This window comes from Microcaecilia unicolor, chromosome 11 (assembly GCF_901765095.1).
Source record: "Microcaecilia unicolor chromosome 11, aMicUni1.1, whole genome shotgun sequence".
Lineage (NCBI taxonomy): Eukaryota > Metazoa > Chordata > Amphibia > Gymnophiona > Siphonopidae > Microcaecilia > Microcaecilia unicolor.
In genome coordinates, this window is record NC_044041.1 from 43864970 (window position 1) to 43883680 (window position 18711).

General features: G+C 42.0%; 1 protein-coding gene and 1 long non-coding RNA gene across 2 annotated transcripts in view; both read left to right on the forward strand.

The window, feature by feature from the left end:
- TMEM132B (transmembrane protein 132B) overlaps positions 1 to 18711 on the forward strand; it is a 495209-nt gene that overhangs the window by 158920 nt on the left and 317578 nt on the right. The window lies entirely within an intron of this gene.
- LOC115480886 lies at positions 5192 to 11910 on the forward strand. Its single transcript, XR_003943872.1, has 3 exons — positions 5192 to 5203; positions 8111 to 8118; positions 11833 to 11910. It is a non-coding gene; the product is annotated as an uncharacterized LOC115480886 (long non-coding RNA).

Sequence of the window (18711 nt, forward strand, 5' to 3'; positions counted from 1 at the left end):
CGCCCATTCCTCTCTGAACAGACCACCTGAACCCTCGTCCACTCGCTCGTTACCTCTCGTCTTGACTATTGCAACCTTCTCCTCGCTGGCCTCCCGCTTAGCCACCTATCCCCCCTTCAATCTGTCCAAAATTCCACCGCACGTCTTATCTACCGCGTGAACCGATACTCTCATATCACCCCTCTCCTCAAGTCGCTTCACTGGCTCCCAATCCGCTACCGTATACAGTTCAAGCTTCTCCTATTGACCTTCAAGTGCACTCAATCTGCTGCCCCCCATTACCTCTCTACCCTCCTCTCCCCATATGTTCCCACCCGTAACCTCCGCTCTCAGGACAAATCACTCCTATCTGTACCCTTCTCCACCACTGCTAACTCTAGACTCCGCCCCTTCTGCCTCGCAACACCTTATGCCTGGAACAGACTTCCTGAGCCCATACGCCATGCGCCATCCCTGCCCATTTTCAAGTCCTTACTCAAGGCCCATCTCTTCTCCCTTGCTTTTGGCGCCTAACCACCTTCCCCATTCCTGTTACCTACACTGACTACGTAGTCTGTTACCTTTAGATTGTAAGCTCTCTTGAGCAGGGACTGTCCCTCCCCGTGTTTAAACTTGTACAGCGCTGCGTAACCCTGGCAGCGCTATAGAAATGCTAAGTAGTAGTAGTAGTAACATACCCACCATTTGCCATCCTTTTAGCCTGTCAGAATGTCTGGAAATTCAAATAATATTAAAGAACCCGAGAAGGAAACTTCAATATAAAGGTAATACCAGATCTTCCTTACTTTATAAGTCTTAAATGAGATAAGAACTATCAATTAATTTAAAATTGTTTGTAGTAATCAAGTTCTCAGCATAGCCTCCCGCCCACATCCAATGAGCAGTAGCAATCGTAAAACATTACTCTAAATCATTAGGCTTCGCATTTTATGAGTTATAATGCCTGAATATGTATACCATCATTGAGCCTCCATATAATATTAGTGTCCAAGTGCATCCAAGTGCTTCAAAGTGACTAAATAAATGTGTGCAAAAAAAATTATATAAGAACATAAGAGTAGCCTTACTGGGTCAGACCAATGGTCCATCTAGCCCAGTATCCTGTTTTTATAAACAGTGGCCAAGCCAGGTCACAAGTAACTGGCAGAAACCCAAATCATGGCAACACTCCATACTACAAATCCCAGGGCAAGCAGTTGCTTTCCATGTCTGTCTCAATAGCAGACTATGGACTTTTCCTCCAGGAATTTGTCCAAACCTTTTTTAAACCCAGATACGCTAACCGCTGTTACCACATCCTCCGGCAAAGAGTTCCAGAGCTTGATTATTCGTTGAGTGAAAAAACATTTCCTCCTATTTGTTTTAAAAGTATTTCCATGTAACTTCCTTTATTTCATAAGCACCATCAATAAAAACACGATCGCTCCCACTTTAGCTAGGTCCATTCATACTGCTATAAATGTACCCATGATTTGACGACCATAGTTCAAAACTTACTTATCAGCAACATCACTGCCTATTGAGATAAGCTCCATGTTTTGATTGTTTTCTATTGGAATTATTACGGTTTGGAAGCACAATATCTGCAGAGGCAATTCTATAATTGGGCAAGCACACCTGGCAAGCATGTGTACAGAAAAGCGGCACTTACTCATGGAAATGTACCATGCACTATCCTATAAGATAACTTATATGTGCTATGGCATGTAACTGCAAGGGTAGAGCTTGGGAGGAGCATGGTCATGTCTTCAACTTGAACTTGCACGTTATAAATTGCTATAAGTTAACATACGTTCCATTGACCTGGCATAAATGATCATGCCTACATTTAGGCATGCCAATGTGGGTTTATACTACTATTCTATAAAGGAATCAGGCTGCCTAGATACTGTTATAGAATAGGACCTCCAAGCACATCATTAGGCTGCTTAAGTGGAGGCACCCCTGTTACAGAATTGTCCCCTATGGGTATAATTTTGATTTTGCTATATGAATTCAAAGTTCTCTTACTGTTGTATAAAATGTTTTTTGTTCTCATATGCACTTACTGGTATATCTGAGTGTTGCAAGAAGAGATACTGTACATGTGGTGTGAAGAGGGGGTATGAGTGAAACATATGCAGTAAGTTGCTTGAAATGCCGTGACTTCATATAGCAGTGAACAGCAATGTGGGTAACTCACACTGATGTAGCTTGTAGTACCGTGGTAAGTAGATGTATTTTGGTAATCCTATCTTCTTAAGAACACACGGTTTCATGGACAAGAGTCATGCATTTGAGAGGATGACAAACCATTATTAAGATGGACTTGGGGAAAATCCACTGCTTATAAGCAGCATAAAATGTATTGTACTGTTTTGGGATCTTTGGCCTGGATTGGCCACTGTTGGAAACAGGATGCTGGGCTTGATGGACCTTCAGTCTGTTCCAGTATGGCAACACTTATGTACTTATGATTGTGCAGGAAAGGGTTGCAGTGCATCCCGAAGGGGAGGGGGGGTAGAGTGCATAGTGGTTAGTGTACATTTAAGAAAAGGACCTTTGAAGGAAATGCAAGGAAACTTAGGGCTCCTTTTACTAAGTGGTAGTAAGCCCAACACAAGCATACCACTTGCTATACAGGAAGTACCGCTGGGCTACTTCCCACCCCTAGCATGCCATCATTTCTGGCTCTACAAAAATGTATTTATTTTTGTAGCACCAGAGTGTACCTGGTGGTAATCGCGCAGTGCCACTCTCTCAATGGTTGGCAGTAATGGCAACTTCCTGTAGGAAAGCGAGACTTCCCTTTTATCAGCTGTGGTAAAAGGGGGCCTCAGTGCACATATAAAACATGTTCCCATGCCAGCACCGGCCCCCTTTCGCCGCAGCTTGGTAAAAGGGGCCCTTAGGTGAGTGAATTCCTTAAAAAAGGCGGTAAATAAATCCTAATAAATAAAGAAATAAATAAATAATAAGATGATATGTGTATTGTAGAAGACGTTCTAGCCCTTAAAGATGAATTCTGTCTTACTTTTATGCTTTACATTTCGGTACTGCCCCCCCCCCTCCCCAATTTTTTGCCAGTAAAATGTAATTTGAAAAAGAAACATATGACATGGCTTTCATACACGCAAAAAAGCTGCGTGTAAGCTGGTATACGTTTTTTTTTTGTGCTCCATCTTCCCTGCTTGTTTCTCTCCTTCTCCTACTTGTGATAATGAAGAACTGGCAGGTCCACAACTCCCGTTAAAATTTCCATGGTAAAGGTAGAGACTGCTTTTATACATGGGGTCGGAAACGGTAGTGCATCGCTTCACATTATAATAGTAGTTAGCTCATTTGCATTCCGTTTTCATTAGCTGCTACTGTGACAGGAAAATGGCTCGGAGAACCCTTTTGTGCATGTCCTGGTTTACTACTTACGCACTAAACTGGCTAGAACCAGTTTAAAAACCACATTGCTGGCTCGTTAAGTTTAGTGCATCTGGCCCTGAGTCAGTGCAGCTTTCTCTGCTAAGAGCTGGTGGGCACCGAATGGCAGAGATATCTACAGGCATTTTCTGTCACTTTCAAAAGAATTGCTTTTAAGTGCTTTTACCACAGGAACCCAAGATAATTGGTGCTGGACAGCTTTTAGCCTAGAACAGAAAAATCAAATATTATGTAAGCACTGTGTTAGTGTTTCCAGTACCGTTATGATAACCTTGCATGCCTGCTAATGAACTCAACAATTCCAATAGTTCACAGGCTATTACACTGTAAGTAGAGGAATCAACTAGGCAAGCTTATACCAGTGATTATTTATTGTCCAAAGACTGGAAAAAAATATCCAGAGAGCAAACAACAAGCATTCTACATCTCACTGTTTCATAGCTGCAAGGTTAACCGATGCTTTGATGTAACATAAACAGCTGGATCCCCTCTGTGCACATTGGATGGTTGGACACAAAGAAAGCCAAGTACACACTGTTCAGAGAGGCAGTTTCTCTGCTGGAAGTGACTGTCCACTTATGGCCCCGACTTTTCTCAGTCTGGGCAAAATAATAAAGCAGTTAAGAGGCACTTTGGGGCTGAACTAGACTATAAAACTGTGGCTCCCTACAACACTGCTCATTATGTGCATTGTCCATCTACCCACTAATTCTACAAAAAGCGCTAAAAAAATGCACACACAAATTTGAGTGCATGTCCAATTTGCTTGTGCATTTTAATTGAATAATGAACTATTTAGCACAACTGGCTTTTTAGCAAGCAATTATTGGCACTAGTTAGAATCAATTAACATTTACATGTGTATCCCGCGCCTAAATTCTATGAGTCAGAAAAGGAGTCACAGAAATTGGAGGGCCATGGGTGGATCAGGGAGGCTGGGGGGGGGGGGCATGACTTTTAATTACACAAGTAATTCTAGAATTTGGGGCTCTGCGCCTAAAAATAGGCGTGGGCATTTGCCCCACATTTTCATTGGTGCAAATGGCTGCACCTAAATGTAGGCGCGATCCCTGGGCTTAAGCACTATTCTATAAACTCTGCCTAACTTTGAGGTCCTTTTACAAAGGCGCTCTGAAAAATGGCTTGTGGTAGTGTAGGTGTGGGTTTTGGGGCGGTAATGACGTACGCGAGCCAAATGCCACTTGGTGCACATCAGTTATGCACACCCAAAAAGAAAAAATATTTTTCAGATGCACGTATCGGACACGTGCCAAAAATGAAATTACCGCAAGAGTCATGCGGTAGTCGGGCGGTAACTCCATTTTGGCACGCATTGGGCACGCATAGATGCTTATGCGGCTTAGTAAAAGGGCCCCTTTAGGCGTTTATAGAGTACCACCGCATGCTTTTTTGTGGCACCAATTTTTTTAGGTGCCATTTATAAAATCTCGCCCCCCCCCTACTGTATATCCCTCTGCAAAGTTTAAACTGTTAGACTGAGTAATCCTAATGTTTACTAGTTAAAGTATTTAATACTTTGAGGAATCTGTCATTTGAAAAAGTTCCATAGTTTTGCTTCATGAAGTAGGAAACAATTATTGATTGTGGTTGACTGATAACTGGTGGGTAGAGTCATCAGAAGACAATGATTTATAACAAGTGAAGTAAAACCACATTTGGAACCCGTTTTCCTTTTATTTACTAAATAGTTGGTGCAGAATTTCAAATATATATATATTTTTTAAATCTACGCAGTTTAAGAGCATTTCTTGATCATAAAAGGTCACAGGTGCATATTATAGGAAGCTACTAAAGAGGGTAGTTTTTAACGTGTGTTAAGGAACTAACACATTTTCCTCTTCATATGTGTTAAATGGAAAAATCATGCTTTATTTTACCATAATACACGTTAGTTTAAGGTACTGTAAGTTACATTACAATGAGCTGGAAAGCATGCAAATACATGCAAAATACCTCATTGTTATGTAAATCAAACAACACAGCTTCTCGTGTTAAATTTTGCAATCTGTCTTATTCCAGGAAAATAACCCAGTTCAAAGGCTGAAGTTATTTCTCCTTCATGGGAGCATCGGGCTTCTGTGGTCCTGGGGAGCCTCTCTGAAAGGGGTTGGAGTGATAAGCCAAGTCTGGGGTTCCAGATCCCCCTCCCCCAACAAAGATTCCTTCCCCAAGCATGTCTCCCCACTCCCAAAGACACGTTAGGCATTCATTGTTGAAGTTTTGACTCCACCCACTAGTTGTTGTCCATGGGACCCCATGATGACCCCCCCCACCTCACTGTAGGCCCTCCCCAGGGCCTATTGCAAGCAATTACTGGCAGTCTAGGGATATGGGCAGAAATAAATCCCCCGTTGCTCCCGCCCCTGCTGGCACCGGGTTCAACATGGTACCTGTGACCCCTAGTGGTAGTCTCAGGCTGCAAATTGCAATATTCCGTTACTGCAGGAGTTATTAACTTGCGGGTACTACATTACTACAGGTTAGTGACTCCCACAGTTAACTTTCCCTGACGCTGTTTCTTTAAGGGATTCTGGGGCAGTAGGTATGAGGGACATCCTACAGGTGTATGTAACTTATCTCCCCTGTTGGGAGTTTTTCTTATTGTAGCCTTGCTTTGGGCTTTATAGTTCTTGGTTTCCCCTCTCTATTATTGTGGACTTGAGAAGGGTTTTGATATTACTTCGTAGATGTATTTTCTATTTTTTTTTTCCTTGACACGTTGTCTTTTTCATTGTTAAGTGAAGGCTTGACAGTATTGTAAATGCATTTATAACAAAAAGAACCAAACAAATAAAAAAACAACAAAAGGTGGTAGAGCCTGACGATATAGAAAGAGCACACACTTTCGCCAGTCTTTTCGGAAGGAAGGTGCTATACCTATGGACTTTTAGCATTTAGCGTACACTAATTCCCTGGAGGGGTAGCATTGTATATTAACGAGAGCCTTGAATCAAATAGATTGAAAATTCTGTGGGAAACAAAACACTTCTTGGAATCACTTGGATTGAGCCGACGAGAGAAGGAAAAATTCTAGACCTAGTCCTCAGTGGCGCGCATGATCTGGTGCGGTAGGTAATGGTGCTGGGGCCGCTTGATAACAGTGATCATAATATGATCAGATTTGATATTATCTTTCAAGTAAGCATACATAGGAAATCAAATACGTTAGCGTTTAACGTTAAAAAAGGAGACTATGATAAAATGAGAAGAATGCTGAAAAAAAAACCTTAGAGGAGCGGCTGCGAAGGTCAGAAATTTACATCAGGCGTGGATGCTGTTCAAAAACACCATCCTGGAAGCCCAGGCCAAATATATTCTGCGTATTAAAAAAGGACAGAAGACCAAACGACAGTCAGCGTGGTTAAAAAGTGAGGTGAAGGAAGCTATTAGAGCTAAAAGAAAATCCTTCAGAAAATGGAAGAAGGAACCGACTGAAAATAATAAGAAATAGCATAAGGAATGTCAAGTCAAATGCAAAGTGCTGATAAGGAAGGCTAAGAGGGACTTTGAAAAAAGGATTGGTTGTGAGGAAAAAACACATAGTAAAAATTTTTTTAGGTATGTTAAAAGCAGGAAGCCGGCAAAAGAATCGGTTGGTTTAGACAGTTTCCCAGTAGGGGAGTGCAGGCAACAACAGCAAAATTCATTTTGTTTGCTTTAGTTTCTTGAGTTATGTGCAAGTTTTTGGTTTGGTTTTGATTTTGTTTTGTACATTTTCATTTTGGTTTTATAAATGTTGGTTTCAGGACAATTTTGTTAATTAAGAAGTGGCTACAGCTGCTACATTCTCTCGAACCCCCCCCCCCCCCCCCCCCCCCCCCCCCCCCCCCAAACAATCTACTCATGGCAAAGCACCCTAACACTTCCTTTCACAACCAAAACCCCTGATAACAACCTGCACTCCCCCCCCCAGAGCATCACCTACCCCTTCTGATCAACCTTGGAACTAGCATTAAACAATGTATCACCCCTCCTCCCCCAGGCATCAGCATCTCCCCTCTCCTCCGGTAGAGCCAGTCAATACCCCTCACTTCTGACAACCTCAAATACATTGGAAATATAACTGAAATTATATTTCTTGTTGTTTTGGGTTAAAAATGATATAAAACTGTCATTTATGTTTACATCCTCATATAGTTTCAAACAAATGTACATCTCTAGTTTCCAGCTTATCTTTGTCAAGGAAAGCTTCTGTTGAGCAAGAGATGAATGTATTTTATAATTGTACTGGTTTTTTGGGTGATGTTGCTTTGTGTTATGTGTGTCTGTTTTATGATTATGCATGTTATATTGTACTCTACTTTGGATAAAAGCGGATACAAAAGAAATAAACTATGAACTTTACCCCTTTTCTATTAACCAAAATGTACACCTGATAGGTTGGTTTTTGGAATTACAGGAAAAATGTCATTGTTTTATGATGTTACCCACAATCACCACCACATGAGCTTTGAATTTTAATCACTTGCACCACAGAGAACGCTGAAAAATTACAGGCATCCACCGATGATAGGTTTGACACTTGTGAGCTCTGAAAGGTGACTCTCCGATTTCTAGTCTGTGTGGTCTAAGCAGTGCGCATAAATGACAGGTCAGCTACATGCTCACGACCTTCCCTTCTAGCACTGGGAGAGGGAGAGAACTTCTGCTATGCAGGGCTGTATGATGTATTAAGCCATTTTGGTGATTAAACCTGCTGCGCTTCACATCACTCTCACATTAACTTCCAGTTTGTTATGCTGGTACAGCACTGTAATTTAGATGCAGTTAGAAATTTTGTGCTAGAGGTAGAAAGTTATTTCCCACGTTGGATAAGGTAGTTTGGTTTGCCATATTAGTCCATTTGAATGTACAAAGTAAAGGTTCGCAAAACATAACAAAAATTAATATAAAATGATACCTTTTTAGAGGATAACTTTAGAAAGCAGGCTATGAAAAATTCACTGACATATACACGTACATAAATATACACATGGAGCAATCATAAGGTAAAGTGCCAAATGACAGTCATGCATTTGGTGCCGAGCCAGATGTCTTGGTGCTGTTTTAGTTCCATTTTCAGCAGAACTGTATATTTAGAACTACATTTTCCCTTATGTATTGGCTATACATTCTAACTAAAACTCAATACAGATAAAACACACTGCCTCATCCCCTCATCCCAATACAATATGAACATACCCACAAACTTAGTCACTCCAGATTACACCCTCCCTATTTCAAACAGCCTGAAAATCCTCGGTGTCACAATCGACCGGAACCTTACACTCGAGAGCCATGTTAACTCTATAATCAAGAAAATGTTCCACTCAATGTGGAAACTTAAACGGGTGAAACCATTCTTCCCGAGGGCAACATTCCGCAACCTGATACAATCAATGGTACTAAGCCATGCAGACTACTGCAATGGAATTTATGCGGGATGCAAAGAGCAACTCATAAAGAAAGTACAGACCGCTCAAAACACAGCAGCCAGGCTTATATTTGGAAAATCGCAATTCGAAAGTGCCAAACCCCTCCGAGAAAAACTGCACTGGCTCCCAATCAAAGAATGTATTATTTCCAAAATCTGCACCCTGGTCCACAAAATTATCTATGGCGACGTCCTGGGATACATGACCGACCTCATAGACCTGCCAACCAGAAACACAACCAGATCATCACGAGTATACTTAAATCTTCACCACCCTAGCTGCAAAGGACTCAAGTACAAATCAACTTACGGATCCAGCTTCTCCTATATAAGCACGCAACTGTGGAATGTACTACCGAAAGCCATAAAAACAACATACAACCACCTTATCTTCCGGAAATCACTACAGACCAACCTGTTCGAAAAGGCATATCCTACTGACCCAACCTAAGTGCCTGAACCCAGCAACACAACGAAACCAAAGCTCATATTGAACACTATGTAACTCCTCATCCCTACGATTCCCAAATGTGTCTGTAACATATGATTCTTATTCGACAATAACATCACTTTGTATTTGTTTGATCACTGGAGGTGGTTAACGCCTCACGGTACTATGTAAGCCACATTGAGCCTGCAAATAGGTGGGAAAATGTGGGGTACAAATGTAACAAATAAATAAATAAAATATATGTTTGATATTTGTCTCCCCCCCTATATTGTGGACTTTGGAATGGGATCAGTGGCGTAGGAAGGGGGGGCGGTGGGGCGGTCCGCCCCGGGTGCACGCCGCTGGGGGGGTGTCGGCTCCGTTGTTTCCTTGTTCCCTCTGCCCCGGAACAGGTTACTTCCTGTTCCGGGGCAGAGAGAGCAAGGAACCAACGGAGCCAACGCAGCTCCCAGCGACGTGGACTCGGGGGCGGATCGGCCCTCCTGCCTGTCCCTCGCTTCTTCGCTTCTTCATCAATTAAGAATGCGCTCCGGGGGGGAGGGTGCGCTCCGGAGGGGGGGCACCGTGCTGCACCCGGGGGGGGGGGGTGCGCAGCGGCGACCCACCCCGGGTGTCACCCACCCTCGCTACGGCACTGAATGGGATTAAGATTAATATTTTATTTCCTGTTATCAGGTTTGTAGTGTAAGTTCATCTCTATTTCACTTTCTTGGGTATGTTGTAAAATTCCATTAAAAAAAAAACCTACATGGATGCTCTGGCACAATGACAGTTTTATGTGGGCAGAATAGCGGATCAGAATAGCGGATCTGAAAAGGGCGTCATGAGGACAGGGCCCACTATCACCTGGATTCTATATATGGCACCCAAAATCACATGCCCAAATTTTGGTGAATGCATTTTAACTGAGTAATTAGCCTAGGAGTTAACGCAGCAGCATTTGATCCAGGGGAACTGGGTTCGATTCCCACTACAGCTCCTGTGACTCTGGGCAAGTCACTTAGGGTCCTGTTTACTAAGCAGCATTATAGGCGTGCATGTACTTGCCTACAATATCCCTATAGGCGCCTACATGGTTAGCCCGTGCGCTAAGTGTAGGCACGCTAAAAACACTAACGTACCTTAGTAAACAGGGCCCTTAACCCTCCATTGCTCCAGGCACAAAATAAGTATCTATATATAATATGTAAACTGCTTTGATTGTAAGCACAGAGAGGCAGTATATCAAGCCCCATCCCCAACAAGCTGTAAACTAACAATAATCTGGCACTAACAACCAATTATTGCAGTTAATTGGCTCCAATTCGGATTTGCATGTGCATCTTGCTAAAAGGGGATGTAACCATGGGAGTAGATCTGGACACTATTCTATAAATGGTGAGCAACTCAGAATGCTATTTAAAGAATAGTGCTTCACGCAGATTTTTTTTGGGGGGGGGAGGAGGGCCAAAATTTGGGTGCCATTTACTGAATTAAGTTCTATATTTATTTTTGTTACATTTGTACCCCGCGCTTTCCCACTCATGGCAGGCTCAATGCGGCTTACATATTATACAGGTACTTATTTGTACTTGGGGCAATGGAGGGTTAAGTGACTTGCCCAGAGTCACAAGGAGCTGCCTGTGCCTGAAGTGGGAATTGAACTCAGTTCCTCAGTTCCCCAGGACCAAAGTCCACCACCCTAACCACAGTGCAAAGAAAAGCTTCGAGAATGGTATGGGATTTGCGTTCCAAGACGTATGAAGAGAGACTTGCTGACCTGAACATGTATACCCTGGAGGAAAGGAGGAACAGGGGTGATATGTATGATACAGACGTTCAAATATTTGAAAGGTATTAATCCGCAAACAAATCTTTTCCGGAGATGGGAAGGCGGTAGAACAAGAGGACATGAAATGAGATTGAAGGGGGGCAGACTCAGGAAAGATGTCAGGAAGTATTTTTTCACAGAGAGGGTGGTGGATGCTTGGAATGCCCTCCCGCGGGAGGTGGTGCAGATGAAAACGATAACAGAATTCAAACATGCGTGGGATATGCATAAAGGAATCCTGTGCAGAAGGAATGGATCCTCAGAAGCTTAGCCGAAATTGAGTGGCGGAGCAGGTGGGGGGAAGAGGGGTTGGTGGTTGGGAGGCGAGGATAGTGGAGGGCAGACTTATACGGTCTGTGCCAGAGCTGGTGGTTGGGAGGCGGGAAGTACTGCTGGGCAGACTTGTACGGTCTGTGCCCTGAATAAGGCAGGTACAAATCAAGGTAAGGTATACACATATGAGTTTGTCTTGTTGGGCAGACTGGATGGACCGTGCAGGTCTTTTTCTGCCGTCATCTACTATGTTACTATATGTATACTCTGCATGTGTAAGCACAGATACTGGGCGCTCAATTAGAATTCACTTGTCACTATGCTTTCTTTTTTCCTCCTCCTTTCTTTTGTAATTCTGTCTCCCCCTTCGGGCTGAATTGTCTTCTTAGAATTTCAAGACAGCTTTAAAAACTGGCTTTTTAAAGAGGCGTTTTCATTAGAATAACTTAGGGTTCCTTTTACTAAGCTGCGGTAAAAATAACCCTTTGCTAGCGGTGGGGGCCGTTTGCTGCATGCTGTGGCCCTTTTTACCACAACGGGTAAAAATGCATGAAAATAGCCATGGCCATGCAGTAAGAGTGCTCTTACTGCATGGCCAAGCGAGGGGGAGCATTTACCGCTGCCCAATTACCGCTGGGTTAGTGCCATGCTAGAAAATAGCCATGAGAGAATTTGCACATAAAACCCAAATGGCATGCGTTGGGGCTGGAACTACTGCTGGCGCCCGCATTGGGCCAGCAGTAGTTCCAGATTAGCATGTGGTAAGTCCGCATCGGGTTTACCTTTGCTTTTTAAATGGGCCACTTGGTCATTTAGGAGTTTGCATATTTTGTCACTATTTCCTACCTGCCTTCCCTCCCTTTTCCTGCACTTCCAACTTCTGGTTCCTTCCCCTTCCATTGCCCTCTGGTTCCCTCTTTTTTCCTTTGGCTATTTCTGTCTTGCTGCGAGTGACTTGATATGTTTGCTTAACTTCTTTCCTATTTAATTTTGTAGTTCCTTTCTACGCTGTTAATTGTATGTTTTTTATTGGATTGTAAACCGCCCAGTTCGAATCAGCGTGGGTGGTATAGCAAGTTTTAATAAACTATAAACTATTTGGTCTGGATGTGCCAAAACTAAGTATAACCTGGAGTTTCTTGGTCCAATGTATAACCTAGTTGTATAGGAATCCACCATTGGCCCCTACATGTGCAGAGTAGGTATATTAATATATTTACAGCAGTGCACACTTTTGGAGTAATTCTAGAACTTGGTGCTAAGATGTTAGCACCACAATGCAGTGTGCTTAGAGCCAACAGTGTAACAGCTTCAAGGCGCATCTAAGCCAAAACTGAATACTAGTGCAAAGCCATGTTGGCCTGTCAAACCACTTATGATATGTCAATGGCAGTGTAAGTTGGCAACTGATAGTATTCCATAAGTTGTGTATGTCGCTTGGCGATATGCCCATGTCCTACCTGTGCTTCAGAGGAAAGTGAGGAGTGGGAACAGAATCAGGATCTTCAAAGCAGACCAAAGACACTCAAAATGGATTACAAATTTTAATACAGGATGACTCAACATGGTACCATGTTTCGGCCCTGAAAGTGCCTTCTTTAGGAGTCTTGGTGCATGTGTCTGACAATCTACCAGTGGCGTTCAGAAGTGATTTTACTCGTAACACCTTTCAACAGTCTTTGTAAAGACCACAAAGTTTCATTTTTGAAGACATAAGAGTTAAGATTGTCAAACACATGCACCGAGACTCCTGAAGAAGGCACTTTCAGTGCCGAAACATGGCACCATGTTGAGTCATCCTCTATTAATATTTGTAATTCATTTTGAGTGTCTTCGGTCTGTTTTGAAGAGCCTAATTTCTGTTCCCACTCCTCTTTGGTGGTTTTTCTACCCGTGCTTCATCCATGTGTATGCCCCTCTCACAGGTACACACTAAATGGTAGATTCATGAAAGAGCACCAATGAGATGGATGATGCATGCTGAGAGTGACTCCTATAATGGCATGGAACTGCCATTATAGAATACTAGTGTATGTCCGCAGTTTCGCACCTAAATGTAGATGTGAGCACTTATGCCATGTTAAAAGCTGGTGTAAGTGCTTGCGTCTAACTGTTGGCAATGAAGTGCATAACTCCTAGTATTCTATAGCTTAACTCCTAGGTACACCCTTGACCCGCCAATGCCCCTCCCACATCCACGCCCCCCCTAGAAGTTGAATATGAGAGAATTTTCACACAAACCCAGAAATTCTCTATTTTCACAAAAATGCTGCCAGACAGATATCCCTATGCCTTGTTTTCCCCTATTTATAATTTAACCATTTCCGTTTGTAAAATGGTTGTTCAGGATGGATGTCTCCAGCCTAAGTTGTTCTTCTCACATATTTTCGAACAGGAGATCTGCATGTCTTTCCTGTTCAAAAACTGCTGTGAGATGGACAGTTGTTCAGGCATTATGGGCCCGATATTCAGACTGTGGGCATTAGCCAGGCTGTCGCCCGGCACTGAGCCCGATTATTCAATGCCAGGCCATTTCCAGTGATCGGCATTGAATATCCGGGCATTTTTTTTGGCCAGTTTCAACTTAACCGGCTCAGAGCTGGTCGGTTAAGTTGAAACCGGCCAAAGATAGGCCTGATATTTTGGCAGCGATTTGCCCACCAAACCTAGCCAGTGATGCACTGAATACTAGCATATAGCCGGTTACATCATGCGATATAACCAGTTATCCGCTAAGCGCTAACCAGCAATATTCAGCAGGAAATAACTGGCTACCTCACACTGAATATTGCCGGGTAGCCGGTTAAGCACCATTTAACCAGCCAGCAGCCATTCCTGGCCGGTTAAATGGTTTTAAATATTGGGTGGTTTGAGCAAGACGTCCCAGTTCTGACATGGATGTTTTTTTTCAAAAATGCCCCGCCACATGTTACACACATAAAATGGAGACACGCCCATGCCCCTCGCATGCTCCACTTATGCGCACCACTACAGAATAGCACGTAGTGCAGTTACACGTATAAGCACCAATTTCCTCAGCAACTTATGTGCGCAAGGTGCACATTACTGCGTGCGCCCAGTTCTAGAATTCCTTGTTCGTTTTTTTTTCTTTGGCTCTGGAAATTGTCCCATAGAAAAAATGACACAATCAATTTGATGCTCAATATTATTATTAGCTAAATTAATTTAATTGTAGAAGCTAAGCGGCCCTTTTACCGCAGTGGGTAAAAAAAAAAAAAGGAAATGGAGTGCGGTAAGTACAAACTCAATGCACAGCCATTTCATGGGGGAGCCCTTACTGCCTTCTATTTAGTGAAGGAGTAGCCTAATGGTTAGTACAGTGGTCTTTGATCCTGCTAACCTGGACTTGATTCCCGCTGCAGCTCCTTGTCACCTTGGGCAAGTCACTTAACCCTCCATTGCCCTAGGTACAAAAAACCCCCAAAACTTAGATTGTGAGCCCTCTAGGGACAGAGAAAGTACCTGCATATAGGGCCCATTTTACAAACATACACCAACGCAGGCCCCCTTTTGCCACAGTTTGGTAAAAGGTGCCCATAATGTGTAGAGCGCTACATAGGTGAAGTAGTGCTGTAGAAATGATTAGTAGTAGTAGAGAAGGGCTCCCGCACAAACCCGGCGGTAAAAATAAAAATTATTTCCGGTCACACCAGAAATGGTGTGTGGTGGGGGCGACATTACTGCTGGCCGCAGTGCTGGACTGGCGTACTCCAATGTCACAGTAGCTCTACTGCGGCATTGTGAAAGGGACCCTAAATAAGGTAGGGTGTTTGCTTTAATTTAAAATGAAAGGGAATGTGACCTACTAACAGGAAGCCTCATTCTCTGTCTGATATGTGCATGAAAAGCAGTAATGTGAGTAGCAAGCCGAATTTCCTGTGTCTCTAGAAACATTTAATAAACATAAAATGGATTTTTTTTCATGAAAAATTAACATAATTAGAAAGCAGTTAACATTTCAGGAAGGATTGAATGAATCAGCAATTGAATCTTTCCCATCCATATTAATTAAAGTTTTAGAAATATCCCATTAACACCAGAAATATTATATCTGATGTATTTATAAAAGTGTAATACATATGAGATTATTATCTCTAATGCAACTTACACTAAACAGCACTTGCCAATGAAAGGTACTTGTGAAGTAAAATGACATCTCTTGGTCCAAATGATTTGTCAGGACATGCTGTGCATTTTTATTGACTGCCATGCACATAGACACACACTGATGCATGGCTACAGTGCATTAGCGATGGGTTGACATTTGCAACAACATAGGAAATGTCAAAAGGCGTATCCCATGTTGCATGAAAACGATCGTAAAAAAACACATTTTCCCTGGATTCTATATATCACACCTAGTGTTCCGCGGCAAAATCCAAACGTATTCCATAACAACATGTGTAACTTAATTGGCTTAACAAGCTAATCAGCATTGCTAACAGCACTTAAGCAATAACGAGTACTAATTGGCAATAATTACAATTTACACGCACAACTTGCTAAGTGTATTCTGTAATGCAAAGTGCCTAAATTTTAATGAACACAGCCTAAAAGGGGTGTAGTTATGGGCATGGAAATGGGAATTTCATGGGCGTTATGGTCTTCTGTTGTTTCTATTGACCTGATTCACTTCAATTAGAATTTTAGAGGGTCTTTTACTAAAGATTAGCTCAAGTTATCTGCAGCAGGGCCCATAGGAATAAAATGGGACCTGCTGGTGGGGGCGTGTCAAGATGGCGTCAAGAGCGGACGCTTTGTAAGTTAGCTCCAGCAAGTCCTGCCAAAAAATGTGTTCTCCTCTTTTAAAATGCCTCATTCAAAACGAAAGGGAACTTTACGAGTAGTTCCCCCACCTACCGTGACGTCCACGCTGGCACGACCAGGACTGGAGCGCTTCTTCCCTGCTCTTTCTCAAACGGTAAGAGGGGCGGATTCCTTCAGGACAGGTAAAAGCTTTAAATTCTAAAATTCAAGAATTGAAAGACTGAATTGAAACAGTTAAACAAGATTTTTCCTCGAAAATAGAGAGTTTGCAAAATGAGATGGTACAAACATGTGAATTTAAAGCAACAGTGGTAAAAGATAATATGGACATACGAAGGAAGATTGAACAAATAGAGAATCATAATAGAAGATTAAATCTCCGTCTGCTAAATTTTCCTAAACTTTTGGGGATATCCCCATTAGATTTATTTACTAGATTCCTCAAAGAAAAATTAAATTATCTGCAAGAAGCTATACCACATTTAAATAAAATATATTTTATACTGAATACAATTAATAAAGTAAATGGAGAAAGAATTGACAATGTGGGTAACGAAATCGATGTGGAGAATATTACAGCAATTCTGGAACAATCATTGGATAACGTTACTGAAAGAGCGATGCTGATTGCATCTTTTGTTTTTCAACAAGATTTGAATTCAATTATGAAACTTTATTTTAAATCAGCGAATCATAATTTTGGAGGTGAAAAAATTTGGCTTTACCCAGATGTGACAAAAGTAACTCAACAACGGAGGAAAATTTTTCTTTCTATGAAGTCAAAGACACTGGAGATAGGAGGATCTTTCCTCTTAGCATATCCTTGCAAGTGTATAATAAGGTTAAATCAAACAAAATATGTATTTTATATGCCTGATCAGCTTAAATCTTTTTTAGACTCGAAACAACGATAGAGACTTGGAATGTATAATGAGAATAACGACACCATATTTTCTATCAATGTTTGTATAATAATTGAAATCTTCACTGATTCCTAACCCCCCCTTCCTATATTAGGGGTCTAATGAAGCCAGTACAAGCTATAGTAAAGTTATTGTTTGAAAGATTATGTTAACCTTTCTATGTTTATTTTCCCTTTTGGCTGTATTTTACTTAACAGAAGATACCTGTTTAAGTTTTGAAAAATTAATAAAAATGATAAATCATAAAATGGGACCTGCTACAGGTAACTCGAGCTACCCTTTAGTAAAAGACCCCCTAAATTTGTTACCCTGCTCGGAACCTTTTTTTGGGGATAAAGTGGGTTGTAAATGCCTAACCTAGCCTAACATAACAGGGTGCAGAGCAGCTGGTTCTTGTTGAGAAGTTTTCTTCTGCCGTTCTCTCATTTTTTGCATTGCATGAATAGAATAGATTTCATGTGAAAATACAGAATATGAGGGCGGGTAAAGACCTCAAAGGCTCATTCAGTGAATCCCTATCTGCTGCAGAACTTCAGAGCAGAGCTTACTTGATTGCTAGACTTACCCTCTCTTACTCACTGCTGAGGATTCTTTAGGAAATAACCGCTCGAAGTGGAGGAAAACTCAATCCCTGTGAGCATCAGCAAATTGAAGTCCAAAGAGTAGGGTAGGCTGACTCTTCCAAAAGGAACCAAGGGAGACACTTGTTCAAAAATATGATCTTTATTTTAAAAAAGTGTGATTTTTATTAAAGATCATATTTTTGAACAAGCGTCTCCCTTGGTTCCTTTTGGAAGAGGATTCTTTAGGATTAGGGCTGGTGCTACCTGTGCAAACGATTACTATTCTGCCTGCTCCACTGAGAAAAGACAGTGAGTGGAACAGGGCTGCTCTTCAAGTTGCTGTTCTAATCAGGAAACCAGTATCTGGGCTTCAGATGAGCAGATCCAGATTCCAGGGTTCACTTTCCCAGATCTAGAACCACCAGAGATGGAGGTGCTCGAACTCAGCACATTTACTACTTCGAAACTCCCAGTCTCAAGCTTCAACAGATAAACTCTTCAGTAGCATAGTAAATAATGGCAGAATAAGACCAATATGGTCCATCTAGTCTGTCCAGTAAAGTGGATAAAGTTGTACCCGCTGCTCTTTGTGGGTCACATCCCTCTATGCCCCTGTTTGGGGTTGTACCTGCTGCTGTGTACAGGCTACACCTCTCCACGCCTTGTTTGAAGTGTGAAGGTCACTTAGGTCTTACTTTGATTCTATCCTCTTGCTATATAGGGATCCTCTATTCTTATCCCATGCTCGCTCGAAGTTTGTTACTGTTTATGTCCACACTCCTTGCACTGGGAGGGAATTCAAGGCATCTACCACCCTTAATGTGAAAAAGTATTTCCTGAAGTTGCCTACAGCTTCCTCTGTGTCTGAAAAAAATATTTTGGTTATTAATGTCTTTCAAGTATTTAAATGTCTGTATCATATATATGGGATATGTATGGAATCTGGTATATAAATCATGAGTTGCCTTTAGATATCTTGTTGTATAACAAGTAGCATATATGGGCCATTTGCAAAAACTGCAGTGCCCTCAAGGAAATGCTTTTCAGCAGGAGGA